This window comes from Zalophus californianus, chromosome 11 (assembly GCF_009762305.2).
Source record: "Zalophus californianus isolate mZalCal1 chromosome 11, mZalCal1.pri.v2, whole genome shotgun sequence".
In the NCBI taxonomy this organism is placed as follows: domain Eukaryota; kingdom Metazoa; phylum Chordata; class Mammalia; order Carnivora; family Otariidae; genus Zalophus; species Zalophus californianus.
The window spans coordinates 33,446,930-33,460,195 of record NC_045605.1 but is presented as its reverse complement, the minus strand read 5'-3'; the positions used below and the strand labels follow the sequence as shown (position 1 = coordinate 33,460,195).

General features: G+C 34.2%; 1 protein-coding gene and 1 pseudogene across 1 annotated transcript in view; one reads left to right on the top strand and one right to left on the bottom strand.

Annotated features, from left to right (window-relative positions):
• CNTN5 (contactin 5) overlaps positions 1 to 13,266 on the top strand; it is a 1,400,310-nt gene that overhangs the window by 431,790 nt on the left and 955,254 nt on the right. The gene's annotated exons all lie outside the window — the stretch shown is intronic.
• Positions 10,890 to 11,688, bottom strand: LOC113915410 (annotated as a pseudogene).

Sequence of the window (13,266 nt, the reverse complement as noted above, 5' to 3'; positions counted from 1 at the left end):
TACGTTGTAAGTATGCACTCAAAGCTCCAAATGAATGAAAGAACATAAAACAGTTACAACCATTATTGTAAGATGCAGCTTTGTTCATAACCCTTAGGTCTAAATCTGCAGTTAGGATCACTTGTAAACACACACATACCCCTAGTTCTCCACACCTTTATATGATAGGAACAGGTTTACCTTTCAACCTACCTCCATTTCTCTCTCTCTCTCTCTCTCTCTCTCTCACACACACACACACACCACAACTTCACTGTAGCACATATCACCTAAGACTTTTAGCGTAATGAGGAAAAATTATCCTTAAGCCAGTTTAAGAACTTTCCACTCCAGATTAAACCTTTCCTCAAAGGAATGGACCATAGAAATAACAACTACCTTCATGAAAAATCCTACTTGGACCTGTATTATATATAATGAAGTTCATACAATAATTCAACAGTAGCCTCAATTTGGATTATTGAGTCCTATAACTTTAATCTTACAGATAAAACATAATACTGATTAAAGGAAATAGTTGATTTTATTTTTCTTTATAGATTGGAATTAGCCTAGGATAGACATTACCTCCTTCCTGTAATTCTACATCACACACACACACACACACACACACACACACACACTCAAACATACAAATGAAATTGTGATATATTTTAGATTAGGCGTAATAACATTTAGAAAGAAAGCAGCAGAATACCTGATGGGATATGAAATGTCAAAATACAGGCAGAAGAAAATCAGAACCTGGAATTTGCCCCAAGTGGTAGGAACAGAATATGACTAGAGATTTAAATTAATTTGGAAAGTTATGGTGAAGGATTTCATTTAGTCATTCCTTAATGATTTCTTAATTAATAAAAATCACATTAACCAGAATGGACCTTTCCTTTAATCGAATCTGAAAGTTTGATTACTTTTGGATTCAATTTAATTTTTAAGCCAGTTATTATCATAATTCTTAACTCTTAGACTGTCCAGTCCTAGATATCAGATGCTGAAGCATATCTTAATTATCTATTAGTACTAATGCATAACACAGTGCCTGATATATAGTAAGTGTCTGATTAGTATTATTAAAATATTTTATAGTTAAACAAGATAAAATCCTTGCCACCAAATGAAAAAAGTAAGTTTGTTTTTAAAAGAAAAACATACTTGTTATTTTCAAGAAAAAATTATTTTAAAACTAACATATTTTTTACCTGGTAATGAGCTAATGACACACATAAAATATGTTAAAATAATATAGTTTGAGTCACAAGATTAAGAGTCTTATTTCAGATCCTTACCACATTGTGTCAAACAGGATTTTTTTGTCTTTTTATCTATACACTAATGAGATATGAGCAATTTATTTTTTTCAGTTTTACTGAGGTGTAATTGACAAATAAAATTGTAAGGTATTTGAAGTATACAACATGATGACTTCATATACTCTGTGAAAGAATTCTACCCGTCAAATTAACACATCCATTACCTCACATATTTACCTTTATTTAGTTATTTGGTGAGAAAATCTAAGTTTTACTCTCCTAGAAAATTTTAATTGTTTAATACAGCCCATCATCAGCTATAACCACCATATTATATATTAGGTCCTCAGACTTAATTTATCTGTAACTGAAAGTGTTTATCCTTGACAGACTTCTCCCTATCTCTCTCACACCTCAGGCCCTGCCGTCCACTTGTCTACTATGTTTCTATGAGTTTGACTTTTTTGGTTTGATTAGATTTTACATATAGGTGACACCATGCAGTATTCATCTCTGCCTTGCTTATTTCACTATTGTTGTGAACAATAGGATTACCTTCCCAGGTAAGGCTGAGTAATATTCCACTGTGTATATCATCGAACAAGGATGGACTGGATGCTCTTACGGAATTGTCTAATGATACATAGCTACCCCAGATTGGAGAAAATTTTCCTCAAAGCCAGTCTCAAAAGTGTTCCTTGATTTGGTAGGTTATCCACAAATTGTTTTAAGATGTTCATTCATTTGATATGTGTTGAACTTCCCCTCCCCTGCTCTAAAACTATAGAATAAATTGTTAAACTCCACTTAAGTATTAAAGTCATTCCCATTTTTTTCTCACTAACTTAAAAACAAAACTAAAAATAATATGCTTTTTTTTAAAGATTTTATTTATTTATTTGAGAGAGAGAGAATGAGAGATAGAGAGCACGAGAGGGAAGAGGGTCAGAGGGAGAAGCAGTCGCCCTGCTGAGCAGGGAGCCCGATGCGGGACTCGATCCCAGGACTCCAGGATCATGACCTGGGCGGAAGGCAGTCGCTTAACCAACTGAGCCACCCAGGCGCCCCCCAAAAAATATTCTTGATACATTCATTTGTTGACTGATACCAGCTCTTAGTTTCATTGATCTTTTCTATTGTGTTTTAAGTTTCTATTTTTTATAATCTGCCCTGATCTTTATTATTTCCATCCTTCTACTAACTGTAGGCTTAGTTTGTTCTCCTTTTTCTACTTCCTTGACATGCAAAGTTAGATTATCTATTTGAGCTGTTTCCTTAATGTAAGTGTATATGTTACCACTTCCTCTTAAGTACTGATTTAGCTGTGTTCCTTAAATTTTGATAATGTTGTATTTCCATTTCCATTTGTCTCAAGATAGTTTTTTTTTTCATTTTTCTTTGACACACTGGTTATTCAGAAGTGTGTTGTGTATTTTCCACATATTTGTGAATTGTCTAGTTCTCCGTTTTCTAGTTTTATACTATTGTGATCAAAAAAGATGTTTGATATGATTTCAGTTGTCATAAATTTCTTAGGATTTACTTGTCGCCTAACATATGATCCATTCAGAAAAATGTTCCATACATGCATGAGAAAAATGTGTATTTGCTGCTGTTGGATAGACTGTTCTGTATATACCTGCTAAGTCTCTCTGGCCAGTGTTTCCTTATTGACTCTGTCTGGGTCATCTATCCATTGTTGAAAGTAGGATATTAAAGCCCCCTACTATTATTGTATCACTATCTATTTCTCCTTTCAGGTCTATTAATATTTGCTTTATATATTTAGGTGCTCTGATATGAGTAATTTAAACATAGCTCTTACATTGCGTTATATTCAGTGTCACCAAGATTCTATTTCCTGTGTTATTTTTTCATGTGTGCTTTAAATAAAGTGAAATAATTGCCAATAATCTTCAAGATGTGCTGGTTATATTTTCAGATATCTGAATTATTTTTTATCAGTTTTCCTGAAATAATTACATTGTAATGAAGTACCTATAATAAATCCATTGTAAACTAATGATACTAACATAAGCATTTAATGAACAAGCAATCATTCTTAAGCTAATGTTAAAATTGTAGTTTAGGATTATGGTTAGTTCTAAAATGATAAATGAAAGAAATTTATATTTTAAAGTGTTTTTATTTTAGTTCATTTTTACTTCTAATTTTTGAAATAAATACCATTTATTTATTCTGGAAAACAAATACATTTTAATTAAATTATGACACTTTAAAAAATTTTTAAAGATTTATTTGAGAAAGCGAGAGAGAGAACATGAGCATGAGGGGCAAAGAGAAAGGAAGAGGGAATCTCAAGCAGACTCCACACTCAGTGTGGAGCCCAGTGTGGGGCTCGATCTCACAACCCTGAGATCATGACCTGACTGAAACCGAGAGTCAGACGCTTAACCAACTGTGCCACCCAGGTGTCACTAAATTATGTCACTTTAAGAAGAAATTATTTAATAGCTTACTCAACCAAAGTAAATAATACCTTTTGTATTTTTAAGTCTGCGTAATTTAAGTCCTTGTATTTCTAAATCTCCACTTTTTTTTTTATTTCCTCTATAATGTGGAAAATGAAGTAAGCCTTGTGTGTAAACACTATTAAGAATAAGTATAATAGTGATTTAAAAACCTGATTTTCAAATCTGGTTCTTCTATTATTCATAAAAATAACATGGATATTTGGAAATACTAGAATAAATGTCCTTTCCATTCCTCACAAATGCATCCATTAACATCCATTTTCTTTTTTATCTTTATAATTTAAGTTTTCAGAACTTAGCATAATGTGGAAATACTTTTGGGTCTTCAAAAAAAAAAAACTTGCAGAATGAACAAACTTGAATGAGAATGAAAAGCACTGGATTTATGCCTTGGTGCTACCATATTCTCTGAGAATCTCTGATCACATATGTGCACAGACGTGCCTCTTCTAAGACATCAGCAAAATTATGTAGTTTACAATATACATTCATCTGCAGTAATGAAATTGATTCTCAGAGCAATGATGTGGAACGGGTAAGACAGTAAAATAATTATCTTTAATTTATAATACAGAAAAACGGAGCTGTGATGTTAAGCCTCAGTTTTCTCTAATGTTAAATTGGGATGATATTATTTATAGTTAAACTCCGGAAAGAAGTTAGTGAGGATTTAATATAAGGCATTTGTTCCCAAATTACATTCTTCTTATCACACAGGAACATTTATGAGTATCCATGTTCTTCTAGGATACCCTTCTCTAATATTAGGCACAAGGCCACAAGTCAGAAAATTTATGTAAAACATATCCTGATTATTAACATATTAATATAACTTTCTCACCATGCACTAGCTCCCAAATAAGAAAAAAAAAAAAAAAAAAAAAAAAAACAAACCTCAAGAAATAGAATTCTTTTAAGGGTAAAATGAAGCAATCCATAGAAAATATTAAAGTTAAATGTGCCCAATGCTGAAATTGTTTTATATTATGTGCTTTGTAACAAGGCAGAACATGGTTCAACTCCTCAGTTAATTACCTATTAGCTGTATGGAACTTGGACTTCATGGAGACTCAGTTTTTCTCTTATGGCAAATAAAGTTTAAATGATGTCCTCCAAGTTATTATGGGGAAGAAATGAAATAATATATAATGTTCTCAGCATAGATCCCATGGCATAATTTGTACTCAATAAAGGACAACCATTATACTTATAATAATCACTTAAGGGTAGATTTCTCAAGGAATTGTTGTTGTTATTATTAACAATTATTATTAATGGAAATGGAATACCGTAAGGAGGAGATAGAAAGATGGTCTCTCCTCTCTTTCTATTTAGGTTAATAAACGTCAACCCTCCGCTACATGATTTATAGCAGATGAAAAATCCAAACATTACATTATAACAATTCTTGTTTTTCCTGCTAAAATAGCTCCAGTGTTGACAGATAAAGTTAACTTTTCACGTAACTCATCAGATGATACTAACTTTCACTACCATTTGCATTGCCAAAGATTGTAGTGACCTAAATGAATGATTTTAGATGCTATCATCAGGTCCCCAAGGCACCTAATAAAATGTTCACTAATGGCATTTCATATGATGACAGTCTGTTTCTCCATAAAAATGTATCAGTTCAGATCCACCCAAAATTATCTTCCTCTTTGTATTTATGGTGAAAAGCAAGTGTCTAAAATGAATAACAGCAGTATTCAAAGTTTGCCACACATCTATCACATTCTTAATTTTTAAAGGATAAATAGTAAAGAAAGAATAAAGACAGATTTGTAATCCTATTAATCATTTTATAGCTGATATTACAGACAGAACAAAAAGACACAGCATTACAAAGTAGCTGTATGATCATTACATACAATTCACTGTGAAATAAATATTTATTGAGAATTGGTTTTGAATAGCACACAGAAGGGCAGCTGGGTGGCTCAGGGGGTCAAGTGTCTGACTCTTGGTTTCGCCCCAGGTCATGATTTCGGCTCCTGACTCAGCAGGAAGTCTGCTTCTCCCTCTCTCTCTGCCCCTCCCCCTACTCACAGGTGCATGTGCATGTGTGTGTGCGTTCTAGAGTGCTCTGCCTCTAAAATAAATAAATAAATATTTTAAAAAATGAATGGCAGATAGGAATAAGAATACAAAGGTGAATAAGATGGCCTATCAGACAAAACACATATATTAACAGAAAATTATGCCCAATTTCAGTGGTTTAAATAGTTTTAAGAACTCAGAAATAAAATATTAAATTCTTCTTTGCTGATTCAAGAAGAGGCTTATCAAGGAGGAACATTCAAGTTAAGTATTGAAAGAAGAGCAGGGATTGCCCAGTAATAAAAATCCCCAGGTGAAAGAAAAATTCAATAAGTTGTTTTAGAAATAGCAAAGGCACAAACTCATGAACATGGAAATGTGAGATGTTTGATGTTGCACTTCAGGAGGTGGTGAGGAAAGAGTATCACTTTTTCCATTATGATTGTCCTTTTCTGTCATTTACCATGCATTTGTTATTCTTTTTAGTGATTTTATTTCTCCATCTTATCTGTTCCTTAAATATTGGGGTTACCACAATTCTGTTTTTGTAGACTTGAAGGAAAATATTTAAAGTATATAGTAAATCTATAGGAATTGTACTTAGAAATAAAGCAATGTGGGATAAAAATCTGAATACCATAAAAAACTATCATGATTTTATTAGTGGGCACACACTAAATTATAAGATAAAATATAGAAAACTAGGTAAATAGCCTATAGGTACACATCATACTGTTTAATTAGTGAGGCAATAAAATGATTAAAAATTAAAATTACTTAAGCAAGTTCTCAGGCATTTTCTATTTCTTTCTTAACGAGTCTTTAATTAGCTGAAATTACATTAGGGAAGTTTCTCGCAGTCTATATCTTTGCCAATATTCAAAATACCCTCTATTCACAAATGATGGGTATAAGTGGATAATGAAACATATTTCTCAGGAGAAAGGGAAATTGTAGTCAATTTAGTATTATTGAATATCAACTTGTGTATATTTTTGGCTAAATAAAATTAAAGTCAACAGCAAGCAAGGGAAAATTTGTTTAGAAATATTTTATGTTATGTTTGTTTTCTATAATCCCACTGCAAAATACGTTGAAGGAAGTGTAAAAGCTATTTCATTTTGAGGATCCAGTGTATTTTTGTAACATTATCACAAGGAATTACCTATGATTCACATTAAAATTGTCATCCTCCAAAATATAAAATAAGCACAGGCTAAAAGCAAAGACTGGTGTTATCTTTCTTCTATTCCAGAATCAAAGTAGATGCTAGTTTTCTCATGGTTTATGAGAAACTGATATGAGATAATTTTCAAACTAGTGATTATTTTGTGCTTATGCTTAAAGACAAGCACAATAGGACAAGTCAAACTTTTCTAAAATAAAACATAAGGAGGAAATAAAAAAATTATGAAATATCTAAATGGTTTACAATTCTTGAAGTAATTTTTGTTTCTAAATAAAATATAGGAAAATCTCATTATCTATAATGAGAAGATTGTGACTCTTTTGCCATTTTTACAAACCCAGTGAATATCCAACAGCATCTTTTATGCTTGGTTCTAAACCACAACCTGTCTTCATAAACTTCAATCAGTCAGCATCCCTAAGATTTTGTAAATGTTAATAAATGTAATGTTTCACTGGAGTTAGAGTATAGGACTTAAATGTTAACTAGGCATAAAAGAGGTTACTATCATTAGAGAATGGTATATAAAAAACCTAAAGAACAAAGAGCAAAACAATCAAAACTGATTTTTTTTTAATTGGAGGAAAGTATTTTCAAGGAAACTGCTTCTGTCATAAATTCAATATACATTTAAATAAAATAACAATAAACAATAATAAAATGATAAGTCATCTTTCACATTTTATTTTAATAATGAGAAAAAAGGAAGAAATAATAGCTAACTGGGAATGTGATGTAACTTTGAGCATGTTAGAATGGATTAAGCTCCTGGCGAAGCTTGAAGAAGGAAGGAGAGAACCAGTATATATTTAGTGCCGCCAACATTCCAAGCATTTGCTAGGTCTTTTACCTACATTATCCCATTCAATATGAAGCCTTTGGCTTAGATGTTGTCATTCCAACTTTATAGATGAAAAACACTGAGCATCTCAAAAAGTTTGACAATTTGCATAAGATCTAAAAGCTAGGAAGATACAAAGTCAATATTTAACCCCTGAACTCTGATGCCAAAGGCCAGTCTCCTCTAGATTATGAGTTTCTTCATCTTTCCTAGTTGTTGATGACCTTGACAGTTTGTTGGTTAAGTGTTTTATAGAATATCCCTGAATCCAGATTTGTCTGATGTTTTTCTCATGATGAAAATGGGGTTCTAGATTTTGGGGAGGAAGATCACAGAGGTAAAATACAATTCTCAACAATCACATAAAATTAAGAATACATATCATACAAATTATCAATATGATATATCTACATTTATCACTATATTTATATCTATCTAGACAACCAATTCCTATAAAAATCTGAAATAGATCCCTGCTCAAGTTCTTTTCTTGATAAAGCATCATGTATGTCCTGAATAGTAAACCAATCCTATGATTCTCTTTAATGTACTTTCTGATTTCAGTAATACTGAATTATTCCTTTGTCAACAGTCTGATTGTCATTCTTATTTGTTGAAATAATATAGTTGATATGTCCAGTAATTTTCATTACTTTTATTCAGAAACAGTGTTTAGTCATTGTCTTCAAATAGCACTGAGATAAATATTATTATTCTGATCAGATATTATTTATTTATTTATTTATATTAGAGAGAGTGAGAGAGAGCAAGAGACAGAGAGAGAGTGCAAGGTGCGGGGGCGGGGGGCAGAGGGAGAGAGAGAGAATCTTAAGCAGGTTTCCCACCCAGCTTTGAACCCAACACAGGGCTCGATCTCAAAACCCTGAGATCATGACCTGAGCCCAAATTAGGAGTCAGATGCTTAACCAACTGAGCCACACAGGTGCCCTTGTTTAGATATTTTTTAAGTTGGAGTTAAGTTTGTCTGTAAACAGGTAAAATAAATCATGAATTTATATGTACTAGTAGTTGTATTTTATAGATGGGGAAGATATAATAAAGAAGAACTTCATGAAAAATTCAAGATTGGGTAAAACAAAGGAAAAGATTTTGGTAATAATTGTTAAAATGACAGATGTGAGTGAATTCAATGAATTTCTTGTAGAGGTCTTTGCAGCTACCAAGTGTATATCACATTTTAGTAGTGTAGCAAAATGACCCCCAAGTGAAGCAGAAATGGAAGTTAATTTGTGAGAACAATATGACTAATTTATCAAAAAATAAAAGAGGTAATATTGAGAAAGCATAGTAAGTTGTCTTTAATAAATATAGTTAGTGGAGGAGCAAGATGGCGGAGGAGTAGGAGACCTGGATTTCGTCTGGTCCCAGGAGTTCAGCTGGATAGGGATCAAACCATTCTGAACACCTACGAACTCAACAGCAGATGGAAGAAAAGAATAGCCGCAACTCTCTGAACAGAAAAGCAACCACTTTCTGGAAGGTGGGGATGTGAAATCTGAGGGAGGCCACAGAAATTCCTGAGTCCAGCCTACTCTTATGGAGAGAGAGAGAGAGAATAAGCAGGGGAAGCCCCAGGCAGAGGGAGAGGGAGAGGGAGAAGCGGGCTCCCCACTGAGCAGGGAGCCTGACATGGGGCTCCATCTGGAACCCTGGGATCATGACCTGAGCCGAAGGTAGATGCTTAAAAGACTGAGCCACCCAGGTGCCCCTTCCTTCTATATTTCAACCAAAACAACAAACTGAATACTGAAGAGCTAAGAATCTATCTGTCTTCTATTAAGCCACATAGTAAAGAGATTTGACTACATTAAATAAATAAATAAATAAATAAGCTGTTCTCACTTCTTTTGCTTTAGAAAATGTAATTTTCTTTTATTATTAGAAAGTTTATATATAATGCACATGTTATAAACAATTCCTAAGCAGTGTATAAGAACATAAGAGTACATTAGAAAAGCTGCATTTTAGATTTTACTTATAACACATACAATGCTGGTGTTTAGTTTTAAATTAGAGAATAGAAAATCTACAGTACAGAATTATAAGACCCAAAGGTAAAACCTAAGGCTCCCATGCACCCCAGTCTACCAGCTATCTGGTACCCTCCCAGAAGGCAACCACAGTTAGCAGTTACTTGTTTATCTTTTCAGTGATGTGCTATGTATGTCGCAAGCAAATATGTATTTTATATGTATATACATGTGTAGGTACATATATACATCTTTTCATACATTCATCTATAAATAGTGGTATACTATACATATTCTTCTTCACATTCTCATTTATCTCATAGGGTTTTTAATTGATATATAAATCCTGACAACCTGGCCCATATAATGGTAGCATAACCAATTTCTAGCTAGCCTTAGTGAACCATAAAGAGGCATCAAAATGTGTCACGGTATATAGGAAATTCTAAAATATTTATTTTTATCCACAACTGTCAGTTGAGGTCCTATTATGTACTAAATAGTGTATGAGGCACTTTATATTTTCATTTAATAAAATAGCCTTGAGGTGAGGTTTATTAAGGTTGTTACAATTTTATAGATTAGGAAATTAAAGCTCAGAGAGCTTAAAGAGCCTAAAGTCCCAACTCGAAAGTGACAGAGTTGCCTGACTCCAATGCCCATGTACTCTGTACCACACTAAATTCAGCTCTCATCTTTACAGGTCATTTTTTGAAATACAGTACTCTTCTATATTTTGTATTGTGTCTAATTTGAAGATCCATCATAAAGTTGCCCTCAACTACAGAAACAGACTTCACTTTCTCATTTTCTGTCTCATTCCTCTCCACTACTTAAATTACATGTTGCTATCGTTTTGGTGTTGCCTTTTAGAATTCTATTCCTACAGCAGCAAAACTAGAAAACTGCAGGTAGAGATTTGTATATTTGGCATAATGCAGGACAAGTAACATGACAAAGGCTGACAAAACTTTAAGACTTCAGATTTTTGAAACAAGATACTACATGCTTTAAATTGGAGGGTCTTTTAGGGTTAAACTCAAACATAGCTATATTCACACTTGGAAGCACTTGGACAACTCAAGGCTGATAATCCCATACTGTGCTTGTTGTCAATCCATTGTTTTCCCTCCTGGTAGGCTCTGGAAGTGAATATTCTACCACTTTGTGCAGTTGATGTTGAATGCTATGTCCACTGAACTGGGGTCATACAGGGTCACCAATCAGGACTCGAGTTCTGTGGGTCCAAAAGCAATTCTTCATCGATTGATGAAGACTGTCTGCAAGGTCTTCATCATAAAACATATCTCCACGCACAACAAGGTCCCACATATCTTGTTCCAAATCCAAAATGTTTTTGGTTAAAATGGGAAAAGGATCCAGTTGGTTCAACTCACAATTCAGTGTGATAGCCATTCCTGCAATAGGGTCTATGTCATTGGCCAAGATTCTTGATGCCCTGCTCATCTTGGCAGCTCTAGCCATGGTTCCACATCCACTCCCAAAATCTAACACAGATTCCCCTCATAACATCAGGATTATCCAAAAGATATCTAGACAGGGCCTGGCCTCCTGGCCAGTAGATTGCCCAGTAAGGTTCACTGTACCGCCACAGGTCAGCTTTTTGCCACCAGAACTTGCATCTGGGCGTCAGAAGCCACAACTGGATTTCAGGGGTGAGGCTGCCACTGCTGGTGACTTCAGTGTTCTCCTCCAGGATAGCTTTCATCTCAGGGTCCAAAATCTTCCACTTCCTCTCCAGGGGGAACGGCCCCAGGGAAAAAAATGAAAGACCACTGCTTCTCACAGCTTTCAGAAAGACACCACAATGGTTCATGGGAAATGGTGCACATGCTCTCCAACCTAGGCTCGAAGCCATCGGTCCTTTTCCAAAACACAGGTTCTGTCAAGTGTTGCTGTTGGTAAGAGCTACTGCTCCTCGTGAGGAAGGAAGAGTCTGGCTGCCACGGTGATCTCAACTGGAATCTGTGGGTCTCTTTAAGTAGGCCCTGTGAACAAAATAAGTCTCCATCTTTGGGAAGCTTAGACTCTAGCAGTGAGGTAGAGCTATTACCAGGGCAAACACAGTTCTTGCCTTTATGAAGTCTTGCCAAGAGTTGTGGAAGTTACCAAACTTTGTGCGTCTTTGCCGGCATTCTTTAGAACCGCACCCGCAGGAAGGCGCGCGGCTCGAGGGGCAGAGCGTGGACCGCGCGCCCCGCCCTCCGAAAATGTAATTATTTTTCATAAAAATATCCTCATGTTATTGCATATTAGGCTTACTATGATTTTTGTAAATGATTTAATAAACATTTAAATTTAAAAAAATAAGATAGTTCGCTATCACTTATTGAGGACTCACTATATTCCAAGCCCTGTGTTGGGTGCTTTCATATCTCATGTAACTCTAAGAAGATAACTTCATAGTAATATATATTTCCTTATGATAAAGGAGTCTTATTCACTCATCAAACATTTATTAAGTTCCTATAAGTTATAAGGTGTTGTGCTAGGGATATCATAATAAAGTTACATCCTTGATCAAGGCCTCATTGACAAAACATATTTATAAGCAGATAACAACAAAAAGGGAGATAAATGTCTTGTTAAAGTTATATATACGTGGTGGATTATAGGAAGAAGTAATAAATTCTGCTTTGGTTGTATCTTAGAGTTTTCTAGCTAGAAAGTGAGACAGCTAAAACTTCAATCCACAAACTATGTGGCCTTTTGTTATTTGTCCCAATTTATAAAAACTTGGGAAATTCCCTCAGAGTTTACAGAACTGGCACAGTTAAGGCGATAGGTGAAAACAACAAAAAATCATCTTGAGAAGTAAAATGAATATGCCTTACCTTTTCTTCATGAAAGGCTGGCAAGCTAGATCTAGGTTGCTGGAGCCATGAAAGAGTGCTTTAATTAATATACTAGATGCCTGATGCGAGTCTAAACTATGGAGGTAAGGTTTCTAAATGTAATTTCTTTATGAATATTTTTCTTGATGATTAAAGGAAAGAAACCCAAAACCAGCTGTAATTTTCTCCAGAAAGTACTACTCAGATCCTCCTTAATTTTCCCTGGGCAACAATCAGCAAACTTCTCATTAGAAAGAACTTTAAAAAGTTTGCTGATTTGCAAAACATGGCATGAGTGATGTGTACATTACTTGCATAATTGGTTTTGTGCGTACATATGGCACATGCTATTTTGGAAATGTATCCCCTCTGTGTTCATTATAGCTATTGCTCATTCTATTCCTTGATAATCATTTATAGTTACTTGTCATAGTTTATTATTAGAAAAGTAATGAATCAGCAATTTTATGCACTCTCCTTTAACAACCTAATCTTAGAATTTTCCAAACCACAGTATGCAGTAATGGAAAGCAAGCAGTTTGCCCAAATATAATTCTAGATATTGAGCTATGCATCCTACAGAGATTATCAAAACTTTAATA